Source organism: Triturus cristatus, chromosome 7 (assembly GCF_964204655.1).
Source record: "Triturus cristatus chromosome 7, aTriCri1.1, whole genome shotgun sequence".
NCBI classification, from domain to species: Eukaryota; Metazoa; Chordata; class Amphibia; order Caudata; family Salamandridae; genus Triturus; species Triturus cristatus.
The window spans coordinates 1,145,524,891-1,145,541,092 of record NC_140590.1 but is presented as its reverse complement, the minus strand read 5'-3'; the positions used below and the strand labels follow the sequence as shown (position 1 = coordinate 1,145,541,092).

The following is a 16,202-nucleotide window of genomic DNA, read 5'->3' as shown; positions in this document are numbered from 1 at the left end:
TAAGAAGTTTAATGATTTGTGGAAATTACAGCACCTCCTTTTGCCATTTTAACAGCGTATTTGTTATCCAGTAACTGCCCCATCCGGAATTGGGATCTTTAGATTCACCATTTCTCGCTATTATGTTTACGTCTGTGATTGATACCGTGTTTGCCCGATTTCTGTAGACTTCTCTTCAAAGAGATCAGTTATATAGAGAGAGTAATCAGAGAGATCACTTGGGGTAAAGGCCACCCACCTGCTCCACCAATTGTGATCAGGGTTTGACCTTGGGGGGAACGAAGGGAGCAGAGAGCCCTGCAACAGACCAAGCTTAATGCCTGGGGGAGTCTTAGGGTGATTAACATTCATTTGGCCCTCAGACAGGCTTGCCCCGGAAGAAGCCAGGGCCAAGAAGTGTTGGAAGCATCAATAATCAATGTGCCCTGCAAGTCACACTAATTTTTGCAGCTAGCTGCATTCTTTATTGACGTGCAAGTGTAGTGACCCACTGCTAAAAGTCACAGGCAACTGTTGCAGCTTTTGCCCATATGTGAGCCCAGAAGATGTGGAAGGAAGGTAGAGCAACCCGTACACCGCATGCGCGAGAAGTTGGCCCAGCACCCTGTCTGTCTTCTTCATTGGGAGTAGGCCTCCATGATTCAAAGAATGATTTGAAGCACTCTACCCTGGAACCCCACCGCTGCAGCGGATGGGCGGGCAAATGACTAGACTCCCACATAGGCAGAGGCAAGCATCCCTGCCTCTAGCCCTCCGGGATTCCTGCGCAGGACAACACAAGTATTCAAACCCCAGCCACACACGACCTGGCAAAAAGGTACCTGGTGACAAGGGAAGGTCACTCCACCCGGACGTCGACCATCTAACAACCAGCTGGGGACAAGGTTCTACCCCTGCACATCGAAAGACCCTGGCTAAGGCAGCTGCCCAAGCCATGCTACAGGTTTTGGCCTACTCTGCTCTGGGAAAAGGTGCAGAAGATGAGCTAGTTTCCCCTCCACACCATTGAAGCAACTCATGTGATACCCACTGGAGGTGCACATGTGGACGCCTTAATGGCTGGTATAGTTGCTACTCCCACCCCTAAAAGCAGTTTGCACTGGCTTGGAGGAAAATTGCATCTCCGCTGAGAGGAGCTGGAATCCCTCGTCATATCCCCAGCTCCTTCTCATCAAGGCTGCCCTTCCGCCCGAGACGGGCTGCTTTTTCATCACTTGAAGCCCAGATGGGCTGGGATTAGGCAAGGTAGGGCCCAGGCAGCAGAGCCATTGGTGGCCTCCCTGCGCAGGTAGGCACTACGATTCAGTATTCCCTAGAGTCATGCTCAGTGAGCTTGAGTTCTGTCTCCAGAGGGTTTTCGGTCTGGGAGGGCTTGGAGTCACCATTCCCTGGACCCTCGTGCATCAGTCGAGTCCTCCCAGGTGGAGTAGCCTGGCCCATCCCGGGTCCTCACCCAATAGCCCAACTGCCTTAGGCTACTCTAAATGCCAGGGCATGTGAGTGGAGGGCTAGGTCCTTTGCCTTGGCTTCCATCTGGGAGGCAGCAGAGGGTTTGGGCTGGAGCTGTTAGTTACTCAGGCAAATCCATCGTTAATTATACTTCTGCAGGTTCACCTACGGAAATCTTGTTCTGAATTTTACTTCCTCTAGATAGTCAAGTTTCATTGTCTTCTCGGCGCTCCCCCAGGGACATCGTAGGCCCCGGCAGGGCTGCTCTTGAAACCGTACTAAATTATCCAATTGATATTACCAACAGGCAGTGTGTACAAGGGGCACAAACATAATTAATGCGAGCTTATGACCGGCACTAACTAGGAAATCCTGGTTCTGCGAAATTGGTAAATAATTGAAATCCTTATCAAGAACGGGGTTCCGCTGGTTACCCACATCTGTCGTGAAAGATAGACATATGTTGATCCATTCAGTGTAGCATATGTTCAGCCCCCAACATCTAAGATCATTTCACCTGTAGCAGCACAATATGAATGCCCCCGGCCCTCCTACTTAATAATGACTCTAGTTCCGAAAACCAAAAATTAGAAATGGAACCCTATTCCATTATTCCTAGCTGAAGTATTCAGGTGACCGGCCAGCTTTCAATGTAAATGCGTTGGACCCCCGGGACACTTAGTCAAGAGCATCCGGGGCGCCTAGAGGCAGGGGCTGGGCAGGTGGCAGCTCGATTTGAGACTGACTGCCAACCATATCCCAATATCCAACTACGAGCTTTTCAACTGCAGAAACTTTCATATAAACTATTGAAGCTTGAATTACAGCAGCTGCTGGCATGGACAGGCCCTCCAATGGATCCTTGATAAAGGATAAAACATTTACTCATTCCAATACAGGGCCTCAAAAGAGTCCTGGGTTGATATTTTTCATTACTACCTCCCAGAGTGAGGAGTGGGTAATTTGTGAACCTGATGCCTACTTAGATGTGGTAGCCATTTCTCAGGCTCCCTTTCTGGAATCAAATCTTGATGCCCCCTACCCATGGTCACTATGGTAGGTACAGAAAGTATCATCAAAAGATGATAGGGCAGACTTCCGAATGACTCCTGTTATGGGGGCATGTGATCGGCCCAAGGTTATCAAGAGTCACCAAAGCAACCGGGCGAGCCCGGATTGGTCTTGCACCGATAAATGCTTGCAATCCTGAAGGTCAAGCACTTGTTGGTATGTGTTAGCTCTATAATTACTACAGTTACCCAAATAACAGATGGAACTATCAAGGGAACCATAACTGATTTAATGAGCCATTTGCAGTTTCACTGTACCGGCCGTGTGTACTTACATGTGCATGGCTTAATCTTTAAGGCAAACATATGCTAATGGCAGGCTTAACTTAGTATCTGCATCTGCTGGACAAGAGGGAGCCAAGAATCCATTCTGGACCGACCTTTGGACCCCTTGAGAGCATGCTGCATGATCCCCTGATTGTCTGCTGGGGCCTAAGGGGTAGGGCAGTGACCCGGGCACTGGCATTCCAGCCTGATCTTTGATGACAGAAAGGAGAGGTAGGCCAAGGCGCAGCCTGAGCAAGATAAAGAGGTACTGGCTTGAACAGCCAGTATACCCCACGGAGAGGTCTTTCCCAATTGATGTGGAAATGCTCTTGGTGTAGAAGGGCAACTGCTAGCCATGGTCAGCCCAGCTTGCATTGTGGCAACAGGGACTAGCACTACCCGAAGCCATCCACTCTGTTCATACCACTGGGGTTCCACAAGCCACCAGGCTGCTTGGCCTTCGCTCTGCTGGGTGGTCTCCAAGAAAAGCAGACCCTCGAATTGGACAGTCCAGGCATGGTGGAAGTTCTTTGCTTAAAACAACAAGATGAGCCAAGCAGTCCATCTCTAATTTGACCAAGTATGCCAAGTCGATCAGAGTACAGTGCTGGATAGACCATCCATGAGCAGGCCACCCTGCACCAAAATGTCAGCTATGCATTCCTTCCTGCTTTCCAGGAAGGCAGACTCAGAGGAAGAGCCCGTCAGACAGGGCTTGTATTCAGTCCAGGTCCTCACTGCTCGGGGTGGAGAAAGACTGGAAGACAAGGGGGCCCTCATACCAGATCCCTAATAAGCCAAAGGAAGTCTACCAGCCTTTCTTGTAATCTGGGCATCAAGCGACAACAGGGCTGTCAGAACAAATGCATCCAACCTCCTGGAGCCTTGGATGGGCGCTATCAAGGAAATATGACCCTACCAGTTCTCAAACTCCACATATCGCATACATTGAGCCTGGAACATTGAACACAGGGAAAGGCAAAATGAGGCACTGGATCGAAGGCATTGCTTCTAAAAGACTATAATTTATCCTTAATACTAAAATAGAAAGGCTTTAATCTGTTTCCTAATAGTGAGGCGGTGAGAGTGTGCACCACTGCATAGCGACAATGATGTCCACAACTTTCCAATGATAACCTTTCTAAATTTAGGAGTCATGATTAAAGACTTATGCTTGGATCAAAGTTCTCAAGGTGGGAACGTACTAATAGAAGAGTGATGTCATATAGGTGTCCTGATTTGTGTTATGTACCATCTTGTGGTACAGATACACCATTTCATTGCAAGCAGACATCTTTTGTATATTGGAAGCCATTGAAATTCTATAGATGTTGTAAGATGGGTGTGTCTTTTCTGAGGGCCAAAATCAGTCTCATGGTTGCATTTTGCAGCACCTGAAAATAATGCATAAGATATATAGGGGCTCCCATCAAATATGTTTACGCCATTGATGACACCTGATATTCAGTGTTAATAAGCAGCACGCAGCTTTTGCGCCGCCAAACTAGCATAAATGACAATCCTTGCTGGCATCTCCTCAGCTTCATACAGCTGCTTGTTACGCTACATTTTGAAACCTTAGGAGGTGTGGTGCAATCACAATGTAATGTACTATAAACAGTTTATTCTGTCCACACCATCGTACCCCTCCAGCTTACGGGCAGTAGCACAAGTGAGGTGGGGAGGATAGAAAAATACATTAAAAAAATACTTACCTTGCTGCCAGACAGCTGCGTCACCTCATGTCGTCCCCTTCTGTTCCTGCCTGAAGCAGGAAGCACAAACAGGCAGCCGTGGCCAATCACAACGCTGCAATGCAGCGTTGTGATTGGTCTGAGTGCCGATGTTCGGCACTCATACAGGCAGTAGGAACCTGTGCTTGCTCTTCACCAGGCTGTGTATTACAGCCTCGTGGGGAACATGAAAAGCGCGGCCGGCCAGACAGTCATGCGCACTTAAGCTCCCACCACCCCCCCTCCCCCCCCCCCCATTGCTGGCTGTGACACAGCCAAGCCCCGCCCCGTAAACTGGAAAAATAAAATGATAATAACTTAGTGTTTTTATCATTTTATTTTTCCTTTATCCACGGCTCAAAATGCAGTGGGGCAACGCTCCTCCACCTTAGCAGAGAAGCCGTCACTGCTTACGTGCCTGTTACCAGCCACCCACACACCCAGTACATTCCAAGCCCCTTGACCTTTGTGGTTCTACATTGGGTAGGACAACTTTGTTCAGATCCAGGAAATACCCTCTTCCTCTTGCATTAGCAGAGATTGTGGTGATAGCAACTTCTATTTACTTATGAGGAGGATGCCACCATTGGCAAAAAGTCCGGCGGAGGTGATCACGGCTGAAAGAAACATTTACAGTGTCAGGAATTTCAATGCGACAATCAACAGTGTTTCCAACAGAGGTTTCTGTAAAGCCAATAGGACTAGCAACAAATCTCAAAGTGGGGCTAGAGGCTTAACCACTGGACAGAGAGGAACCTCTCAACAGCATGTTACCCAGTTTATTTATTGATTTCTAGATTCGAATTGCCATTGGATATAATGCGTTTGTGACAGAGTAACCCGAGCTCTAAATCAGACCCATTGGTTTTAAAATGCTCTCACAACTGTCCATTACTTAGGGTAGGCAGTGACAGGCCAAAAGCAAAACCAATCTACAGAATCTGGAAAGCGTAACCCACTTGACAGTTTCAGAAAGTTCCACATCGGGAGGTGGAGTAAATGCAAGCAACTCCACAGAGAGACAAACAAATTCACATGCACCTGGTTTCCTCTTTGTTTCTCTCACTCTCACTTTCTCTCGTCAGTGCTTAATTTAATTTGTAAATGAAAGTGCAGGGCCAAAAGTGTTGCTCAGAAGCCCGCGCTATTGAATGTCTGTGTGCTGAAGACGAAGGCTCCATAGTCTTGATTCCCCTTTATCTCACTCTTGCAGGTACTTTTTCATTCCTCTTATCACTGCCACAGTTTTTCAGTTTTCTTTTCTCTTCCTCCACCATTATGTTTATTTATTAAACTTTTTATTTGAAAAGTTTTATATAGTGCGAACAAGACCCAAACGGGTATCAGAGCGCTGTCCAGAGTTGGCACCAGTAAGTATACATAACATAAAGAAAGTAAGTGAAGTTATAACCTATGGGAAAACATTCAAGAATAAAACGTAGGGTGTATCAAAGGTGCCGTAGAGCGCGCCGAGAAGAACATCGACAATAGAAAGAACCAAGATGTGCATTGTGCATCAGGAATTTTAACAAAAAGGAAACAAGCAAAAATCATCAGTAACTGTCGAGGACTAGAACAAAACGAAGGTAAAATAAATAAAATAGAACATCCGTGAAAATGATTCAAGATTTTGGTTATTAACAAAACACACAAGCATGATCAATGCGTTAACGTTCATTCATTAAATGCCTTTTGACTTGTTTTTAAAGGAAGTTGTGGAAGGTTTGGATCTAATCTCGGCTGACAAGGAGTTCCAGATTCTCAGAGCAAGACCGGTGAACGCGCGGTTGTACGATCTTTTCTTTTTTGAATCTTGGAGGTTTCAAGAGAAGGGTGGATGTACTTCTGAGATTCTGGCTGGAGCCCAATAGTTCAAGTTTATTTGCTAGGTAGGATGGGGTATTGTGGTGTATGGCTTTATGAGTCAGACAAGCTATCCTGAGTCGGTGTCTAGCTTCAATAGATAACCAATTTAGCTGCAAAAGGTCGGGTGAAATGTGATCAAATTTCTTTGAGCCCATTAAAAGTCTGGCCGATGCGTTCAAGGTAGCTCTGAGTGGGGCCAAGCTAGCTTTGGGAAGTCCTGCTAGGGTCACCAGCCCATATTCTAATCTAGGGATAATCAGTGATTGAACCGCTGGCCTGAGATCTTCGGGGGGTAGGAATGGTTTGATTTTCTTCAGTGTGTTGAGTTGAAAATTGGCTCCCCTAGTAGTAGCACTGATGTGTGCTTCCATGTTTAGGTGTTTATCTAAGGTGATACCTAAAGATTTGGCAGAGTCTACGATGTGAGGTGTGCAGTTCAGAGCAGTTAGGTGTTTAATCCAGTCAAGGGTAGGAGCTGAATGATTAGTAGGGGTGATCAATAGAAATCCCGTTTTGAGAGTATTTAGAAGGAGATGGTTCTGAGCTAACCATTGTTGAGTTTGGGCAAGTGCAGTATTTAAAGTTTTTATGTCCTCTTGCGAGGAGATCTTCAGGTACAATTGCGTGTCATCCGCATACATGTGGTATTGAATGTTCGCACTGTTCAGAATGACCGCAAGAGGCTCCTTAAATGTGTTTTTCTTTCTCTCGTTCTGGGTCAGTCTGATGAGGAAAAATAAGTGCCGGTGCCCACAAATGAGTGCTGGTGGACCCCATCCACAACCACCGGCTCAAATTAAGCACTTCTTTCTGTCTGTCTAAACTGACTATAAAAAGCACAGTCAGACTATTATTCTGCTCATGTAGCTAATTCTTTCATCTAAAGAAATCATCCACATATTCAGAGAGTTTTCTATCCTGTTGAAGCTTCTCCACCAACACCAAATTCAATCCATATTTTAAGAGAAAATTAATTACATTTGCGCCAATTCTGTTTATTACGTCACCTCTTCCATCCCCCTCTGTGTCACTGTAAGGAAGAAAAGATATGTTTATTCCTTTAAATGAACAATATGCAGGTGCTAAATTGCAATATATCAATTCACCTTCTGCCTTAAAGCTTTCTAAAACCTTTAAAGTGTCACCTGATATATTGCACTACATTTTACATAGCTTTGCAATTTTTCCATGAGGAGGTCAGTTCTTTCAAAAATGTCAAGAAAGAAGCCAAAATTATCCCATTGCTAACACAATCATAGGCAAAGCCAATAGGTTCACCTCTGAGACGTGTTTCTTTGGCAATTATTTTTAACCATGCTGTACAGCAGTGCGGCTGCTGTGCAGCATGGCTGTAAATAATGTACAAAAATAAAATAAAGCCCAATGATGTGACCATTGTGTCAATTGGTAGGCATGTGCCAACGTGGGTACATGCACCTGAAAAATCAGGCATTTTTTTTTACCAATCCGAGATGGATTAGTAAATAAATAGATCTGCCTAATGCATATTTTTGCTATTGCACTAATGTCCTTTTTTGATGTAGTGCTAATATGCTTTTAAAAAAAAACAGGGGATTGGGTTGATGGTGTAGGATGAGGCACAACAAGAGAAAGATACAGGTGGGGAGAGAAGGACAAGTGATCGACCACAATGGGGAAGCAGATGGACAATGAAGGGTGGCGCATGGGGAAGCGCATGGACAACGGGAGGTGGGCTTGTGGGTATGGGGAATCACACAACAGAGGGTGGGCAGGTTAGGATGGGGAAGCACACAGTGAGTGAAGGGTGAGCAGGGGGTGGGGTGGGGAAGCACATGGGCAACAGAAGGTGGGCAACTGAGGATGAGGAAGCGCTCGGACAACAGATGCAGTAGGGAAGCAAGAACCACAGCAGACGGTGGGGGGCACGGAGGAAGTGAGAACGGCAACTGAGGAAGGAAGGGTGAGGGGAGGAACGCAGGGACAAGAAGGAGGAGCAATAAACTAAGGAGACTGCTGGAAAGCACATGCACTCTCATTGAGTGCCTAACCAAAAAGAAAAAAGTAGTGTCTGAAGAGGGAGAAATGGAAAGACACTAGCAATGTGTCTCTACTCCAAGGGCGGAACACACCAGAAGAGGAAGGAAAGCTCATGGAAGCTGATGAGTAAGAAGCAAGCAAATGAGAATGTCAATAAAGACCACCAATGTTAGGCAAAAAATGGGTTCTGTGGCCATTGTAATCCAGAAATGTGTCTTGCAATAGACAGGGTGTGTGCTGTCTTAAAACAATGGATGCAGAAACCCATGGCATTAGCAAATTACCAATCCATCTTGCTACTCCTGTTTTCAACCTAATTCATGGATAATGCAAGCAATTCCTACCTATCAGACTTCTTGGATAACAATAAATTGCTGGATTTAGCACGTGAATCCTTTAGATCCAACCTTATTCCTCCATTCATGGTCCATTTGGACCTGTCTGCTGATTTCAGCACTGTTTTCCATTCTGTACCCACTCCGGGCCTGTATGAAGTTGGAGACCATTTGAAGACGATAAAGTGGTTTTCTTATTTTTGCGAGGAGAATACACAAGCACTCTTACTGAGCCCCTATAGGTCACATCCAAATCATCTCGACTGAATGTTTTCCAAATCTCGACCCTCAGTCCCACTTAAATCTGTACAGAATACCAGTAGCTATGCTGACCCACTGGGTGAGCTCTTTCACCTATGGGTTTGATGATGACACCCAGCTGATTATTCGGCTGCATGATAAGATCAATTCAATTCAGCAGATTCTTTAATTCTGTATGGTGGCAGAATGTATGAGCCTCAAAGCTCTCTAATACCAAGAAAATGGAGGTCATTGTGGTTGGAGGACTCATCGGTAGCTGGACAGATGCTCGATGGGCTAATTCTTAGGAAACAATGTAGATTCCTATAGATTCGGTCAGAATTTGTTTTTTAATCATAGTTTTTTTTTCCAATAACCATAGAAAGAAAACATCAAAAATTGACCACATAGAGCCACAGGAGTTAGATACTGCATAGGTTGTGCTTTCAGTTTCATTCCTCCATAGACCATGGGTCAGCTCCCCAGGTCTCTGTACTCTTCCCTTGCCCCCCATTCTTTAACAAATTTTTCAGGGCATTCCCTGCTCTCATAAACCATGTGTTCTAGTTGCATGCGCCAGTCCATTCCCCTCTCCCATTTGGACATGAGGGGTGCGTCTCTGCTGCCCAAGGACCTGGCTATATCGCGGTGTGCAGAGGTCAGTGCTATATCACAGAAGATAAGGCGTACCTGGATAGTGTCTGATTCCCTATATTCCCATGGGGTCCAGTTGTCTAGTGATGTGAATCTGAGACTCTGCCAAACAATTTTCCACCCACTTCCAGAATGGTTGAATAAGTGGACTCTCCCACAACGTGTAAACTTGGTGTCCGGCTGGCCAAAGTCCTCTGCAGTCATTTGTCAGAGTCCACCGTGCCCATCTGGTGGAGTCTGGTCCCAGTAATGCATGTGCAGAGTAGGATATTCAATTGTATCAGCCTATATCCTGCTTTAATAGCCACCTCCCGGGGGTGGCAGCAAGCCTCACTCCAGTTCCCGTCCTCTAGTGTGTCTAGGTCTACCTCCCAGCCCCCCGGCAATTTTCAAGTGAGGACTGGCAATTAGGTCTTAGCATCGTGTATGTAAGGGGAATTGCATGGGTGTGAAGCGGGTACAACAAAAATGTATATTCTAAGGGTGATTAATCGGGACATCATGTAGTATCTTCCTGTGTTCCCTAAGGACATTCCCAATCTGCAAGTACAGATAATGTTGTGATGTGGCTAGTTTGTGTAGGGACTGCAATTCGGCAAAGGGGAGTAATCCTTCCAGATCTCAGTTATCGCCCAACTTTGAAATACCTTTCAGATTGCATTGAAGTCTTCAGTCCAGTCCCTGCATGGCTCTCAGAGTAGCTGATGCCCACAAGCAAGCCCTGACCTGGAACCCTCAAGAGAAAAGGAAAAGAGGAAGGCCAAGAAACACCTGGTGCTGATGCCTCAAGGCTGACTAGAATGAGATGGGTTACAGCTGGAGTCAGATTGAAAGAAAAGCCCAAGACAGAGATGGCTGGAGAATCATGGTTGATGTCCTATAACACAGAAGGGGTAGTAGGCATAAGTAAGTAAGTGCAAGGGAGTTTCTAGTGTAGGCATACCCTGCCAGCCCATTTTCCTGATTACTGTTTTCCAAATTTTCACCACTAAGTCTGTTGGAGTAAGCATTCATCTCGTCCATTGTACAGGACCAGGTATATCCCCTGAGGAACATTCGGTCCTGGTTCGCCATCAAGCAGGGCTTGGTCTGCGGAGAGAAGGCGCTGTCATTGACCACTTGGAGTTGCACGGCCCAACAGTACAGCCTGCAGTCCTGTAGAACGATCCTCTCATCATAAGGGCCTCTGGTTAGGGTTCACAGTGCGATGCAGGGGGTACCACTGCCCAACAGCAAAGTTCGAGTCAGTGTGTCTACCGCTCGGAAGAAATCTTCTGAAACCTTGAACAGTGTATTTTGAAGTGGATAATACAATCTGTTTATATAGGGTGGCCCTGCCAATCAGTAAAAGCAGAAGAGGTCTCCAGTGCCCTACATCCTCCTTCAGCCCCTCCAAAACCCGGTAGAGGCTGCATTCCCAGAAAGTTACAGTGTTCAGCATGGCTCAGATCCCAAAATATTGAAAGCCCTCTGGAGTCCAGCACAGCGGGCAGGCCCAGTCCCATGAGGGGGTACAGGATGTTAGTGGGAACATGACCAGTTTCTGCCAGTTAGTATATAACCCGGAGAACACCCCACATGTGTCCAACATCTTCAGGACCATGGGGACCGACCCTATGGGGTAAGCTAAATATAATAATATATGGTCTGCATAGAGGGAGATAGAGGGAGATAATGTCTTCCCAATCTGCAGTCCACCGCTGTCCCCAGAGCCGGGCAACCACCCTCACCCAGCCTGTCAGTGGTTGCAAAACCAGAGCAAAAAGCAAGGGAGAGATTGGACACCCCTGGTGCATCCCACAACCTATGGGGAATAGCTGGGACAAAGACCCATTCACCCTCGTTCTCGCCACTGGCTTTGTATACAGCAGCTAGATCCAGGATACAAATTCTGTACCAAAGCCCGTTTTGTCCAGGGTAGCCCATAGAGTCCCTGGCGATGGAGTCAAAGTTCCTCTTGGCTTCCAAAGAGAGCAAAACTGCTGGCTCTGTCACTCTCTACCGACTCACCTTGCGGCCGAAATGTCGGCGCAGGTTCTGTCAAGTAGAACATCGGGGCATAAACCCCGACTGATCCGGGTCTACCAATGTGTCAATCATGTGTGTGAGTCTGTTCACAAGTACCTTCACAAGGATTTTGACCTCTGCATTACGGAGGGTAATTGGTTTGTAGGAGTCACAGTGTGCAGGTGGTTTACCCTCTTTGTGGATTAGGGCAATTGTATCAATTCTCATGTCTAAGGGGAGCATGCCCTCTTTCCTGGCCGTGTAAAACATCAATTTCAGCAGCGCCAACACCAGGCAGGCCACAAACAAATAAACGTCTGATGGTAGGCCATTGGGTCACGAATTTCTTCCTTCTTGCAGCTGATGTATAGCCTCACTGATATCATCTGCCTGGAGTTCTCCATCCAGAGATTCCGAGTCTGTGGGGGAGAGACTTTGGGGTGAGAAGTCAAAGAAGGCCTGCAAATACGCCACTGAACTGCACAGTCCTGGCTGTATAAATCTGCTAAGAGTGACGTGGCAATGTTAGAGATATAGCTTGCACTATTGTGCGGCCCTCCCTGAGCAGCAAGTAGCTAGTGGATCCATCTCCTCCCCTCCTTTCTGCGAGCCAGCCACGTTATCAGTTTCCCTGCTTTGTTACCAACTTCATAGAGTGTTTAGAGGTGTATAACACCCTCGCATCCTCTTCCATCCAGGTATGACCGTTCTCCCTCACCAGGGTCAGACGGTGTATTTGATCTGGGCTAGGGGGTCCCTCCCAAACATGTTCACATCATGCTAGTTGCGCTTCTAGTGAGGGCACCTCTTTTTGTTTCTCCAGCCACCTTGAGTTCGTCCTCGTGTATGGATTGGCGAGTATCGGATATGCCCCAGAGCAGATTTTGGTGTTACAGTATCGTTTATTCTGGGTCCACGGGACCAGGAGGTTTTCCAGTTAGGACATGGAGCCTGTTGATCCGTCCGCAACGAGTAGCAGCGGTCCATAGGGCATGCCTCCCACCTAGATCTGACAGCCCCATGGCAGATAAAAATGTTTTAAGCTTTGTGTTTTTGCATGGTGGTCTCCTGTCCTGTGTGATCCTATCCATGTCAGGGTCTAGTACCAAGTTCAGATCCCCTCCCACCCCAGTATTGTGATTTTCTGTGCCAGCCAGCCCGCAACCTTTGCAGCATGCCTCTGCGTAAGCCAGGTGCGAAGCACCATGAGGCAATCCTAATACATTCCCTGCTCCAATCTCACAGGATCACAGCCTTCAGGAACTGTAGTGGGAGAGATCTCATCACCAGTGTGCCAACTTCCCTTCCCAAGAAAAATAAAATATATAAATACGATTCCAATCCAAGCATAAAAATATAATATCACAGTACAATCATTAAGACAGCAAAAGTAACAGCTCATTAATTAAGTAGCCCCCAAAAGCTTTTTCTTAAGTCTTTTAATTGACAAGGTTCAGGTTTAACATAATACATTGGTTCTTAGCTGTCCCGCAGAGTTTCATAAGTTGGGAGATTTAAAAGCGTGTCCTTGCGACAATGTTTCTGAACAAGACACCATGCGTTTTATATTCTTCTGTGATTTTTATCGCACATTAAGGCACGGATTTATTATTCCCTTGTTTAGAAACAGTCAGCTTTCACAAGTTAAACCAGCTTTGCTGTATTTACAAATGCTCCCTTCCCCTGGGTCTGTTTTGGGGTTGCAAGTTTCTTTTCCGGTGCCCTTACACTCAGGAAAATGCTATTTAATGATCAGGGGGCTACTTAATTAATGAGCTGTTTCGTTTGCTGTCTTAACGATTGTACATTGATATATTTTTATGGTTGGATTGAAATCGTATTTATATATTTTATTTTTAATTTAACATGTTTGGTTTTAATGGTTGCTGACAGTATTTGGTTTTAATTTACCAAATAAAGTATTTTTGACTGCCATGCAGTACCCACAATAAAGGTACAAAGAGGTATACGATTCTGGCACCTGACTGTATTCACCATACAGAAAAAGTAAACAGAAATAGGCAAAAGGCTGGCCTTAGCTAAGGGGTTCCATTCACCTTGAACAACAGAGACTGCAGTTCCACCCTTCAACTTAAAAATCTAAAGTAGCAGTGCAACAGAAAGACTAATCAGCAGCTCCTTGCTCAGCAAAAGACTAATCAAATTTCTAAAATAGCCTTGTCTTCTCCTTCTCCAATTTAGTGTCTAGGTCTCTTCTGTGCAGCTTCAGGCATCAGAAATGTCAGCAACACACTTCCACTGTCTCGCAAAACAATATCATCTCTATCTTGTGCAGCAAGTCAGACTTGAGGTATCAGAAAATTAGGAAATAAACTACCAACAATAACCTATAAACACGCAGAAAGACTATATCTAACTGTGGCTCTGTCAATCAATTTCATAGCAAGTAGCCTAAATATGGAACTTGATTGGCCATAAGTGCATTTTTAGCAGAATTGGTGGCTAATACAACTCTGGTCAAAATGGACGGTGCTGTGTGTAGGAATTGTGACTGCTTCTTGTAGCAAACTGTGAACCTGCCAAGATCCATGAGAAAGTGGAAACTAGAAGGGGCCCTGTGCAGACCAAAGAGAAGAGCCCTACTGATTTGAAAACGTTTTTTTGCGGGGTCTGTGGTTCTAACGGGGGCCTGCCAGTCATATTTTGTCAAATATAAAGCACTAGTGTTTCAGATTGCCCCAGCTCCTCCATGGGTTCACCAACCCTAGGCATCAGGTAGGCTTTGTGGTAAGAGATTTTAATAACTTGTCAATAGCCTGGGCAAAACTTATGAATTTGTCCGATTTAGGCACCAGGGCAAGACCATTTGTTTGCAGGTAGCTCAAATTATATCAAGTTGCAGCATTGCTTCAATTTCTTTGTCTATCATTTTTCGTTGTTCCTTAGGGATTCTATGGGGCCTGGGTCTCACAATAGCCTCCTGAAGTCTCATAATTTTATGTTCAAGTTAAGTGGTTCCCCTGGGAAGGTGGAAAAAATGTGCTCCTTTTCCATAGGTGTTGTAGATCTTCCTTTTTGAGTGTCTGTTACTGGACAATTGTTTACCAGTTGTTGTCACACTGCCGGGGCTATTTTTGGGTACATATCATTCTGTAGATTGCTGGTCTTGGTAGAAAAAGTGATGAAGCCATTTGCACAAAGTTCTTCCCATTTTTCCCGTAGATATATATTATAGGTTTGAATGTTGGTTTTTAAATCCGACTGCTTAATCCGAAAGGTAATAGGACCTAAAACTTCTTGTATTTTGTTGGGTCCATACCACATGGTCAATAGTTTGTTCTCTGAATTTGGTAGAACTAATACCTTGTGTCCAATGTGTAAGGTGTTTACTCTGGTGCGCTTGTTGTACTGCTTCTCCTGTTCCTCTTGGGTATTTTACAGATTCTCTGGGTCCCCATTTCAGAGCTTCTAAAAATGTTTTTTGAAATGGAGGACGTAAGAAAAGAAGGAAGTGTTGTCTTCTCTGCCATGTCATTTTTCTAAAAACATGTCAACAATACTCTGGGGTTGGGGGCTCTACCGTCCATTAAAGGCCCGATCCAGCATTAAAGGCCTGAACTGAAGGTGAGGGCCTGTAACAAGAAAGTGGGCTTTTAATGGCCAGTAGAGCCCGCTACAGAGGGTTCTAAGGCTATCAGAACATTCCGCCCCTAGAGGGCAGAATGTTCTAATTTGTAAAACAAAGGCCTCACGGAGCCCGAGGGGGTTGAAATCCCCTCAGGCTCTGTGAGATCTTTGTTAAACATTGGAATGTTGATTCTCCGGGCTTCTACCGCCCATTAGAAGCCCGGAGCACTCCACTGCTTTCAATGGAATGCTCAACATTCCAATGTTCTAATAGTAGGAAAGATGTGCCTGTTGCAGATCAGAAGAGACGCACCTTATGAAAGTTCTTCATTGGACTCAGTCTTGGGATATCCATGAACAGTGCAAGATAAAATAGAGGATCATTGTGAGATAGGTTTGTATGATGGAGGTCACTAGAGAGGTGCACAGTGAGAGCTTTGTAAAAATCCCAGTACTGGCATATTGATGTGGGTCAGAGTTCAGGGTACATCGTGAGAGCCCTGCTCTTTGCAGTAGGGCACAGTGTATCAGATAGATGTTGCTTCCTTCATCACAAAAATGTATTCACTTTCTATACACCCGGTTTTTCTACTGGGCGCACAATGTTCTCATAGGCACATAAATGATTCGATGGTATTAAGAAATTATGCTTTTGGACACTGGACCAAACTCTGAATGATTGGAATAGCCCACCGGACCCCCTTCTGACATGCCTGTAAAAAAGATTTTTTTAGGCAATGAATTTCAAAAATTGTGCTATAAAATGCATAGTTTGTTTTTATTTATTTTTAAATGTTCTGGCTGGAAAAAGTGACCTCCATCCACACCCCTCCCCACTGCCCCAAGAGGGTGCAAGCTAGCTCACTAAACTTGCTTGGTGCATTGTGGGATAAGGGGGCTATTTTTAGTGGGGCTGTTTTTGGTTCTGAGTCCGGTCCAGCTCCATTACATCCTCCTCAATCTCCGAACAATCG

General features: G+C 45.5%; 1 protein-coding gene and 1 pseudogene across 1 annotated transcript in view; both read right to left on the bottom strand.

Annotated features, from left to right (window-relative positions):
- Nucleotides 1-352: 352 nt before the first annotated feature.
- Nucleotides 353-502, bottom strand: LOC146811274 (5.8S ribosomal RNA; annotated as a pseudogene).
- A 5,528-nt stretch (nt 503-6,030) lies between these two features.
- Nucleotides 6,031-16,202, bottom strand: part of F12 (coagulation factor XII) — a 129,086-nt gene continuing 118,914 nt past the window's right edge. The window contains exon 15 of the mRNA XM_085618340.1: nt 6,031-7,415. The gene's annotated coding sequence lies outside the window, so the exon portion shown is untranslated. The remainder of the gene's footprint in view (nt 7,416-16,202) is intronic.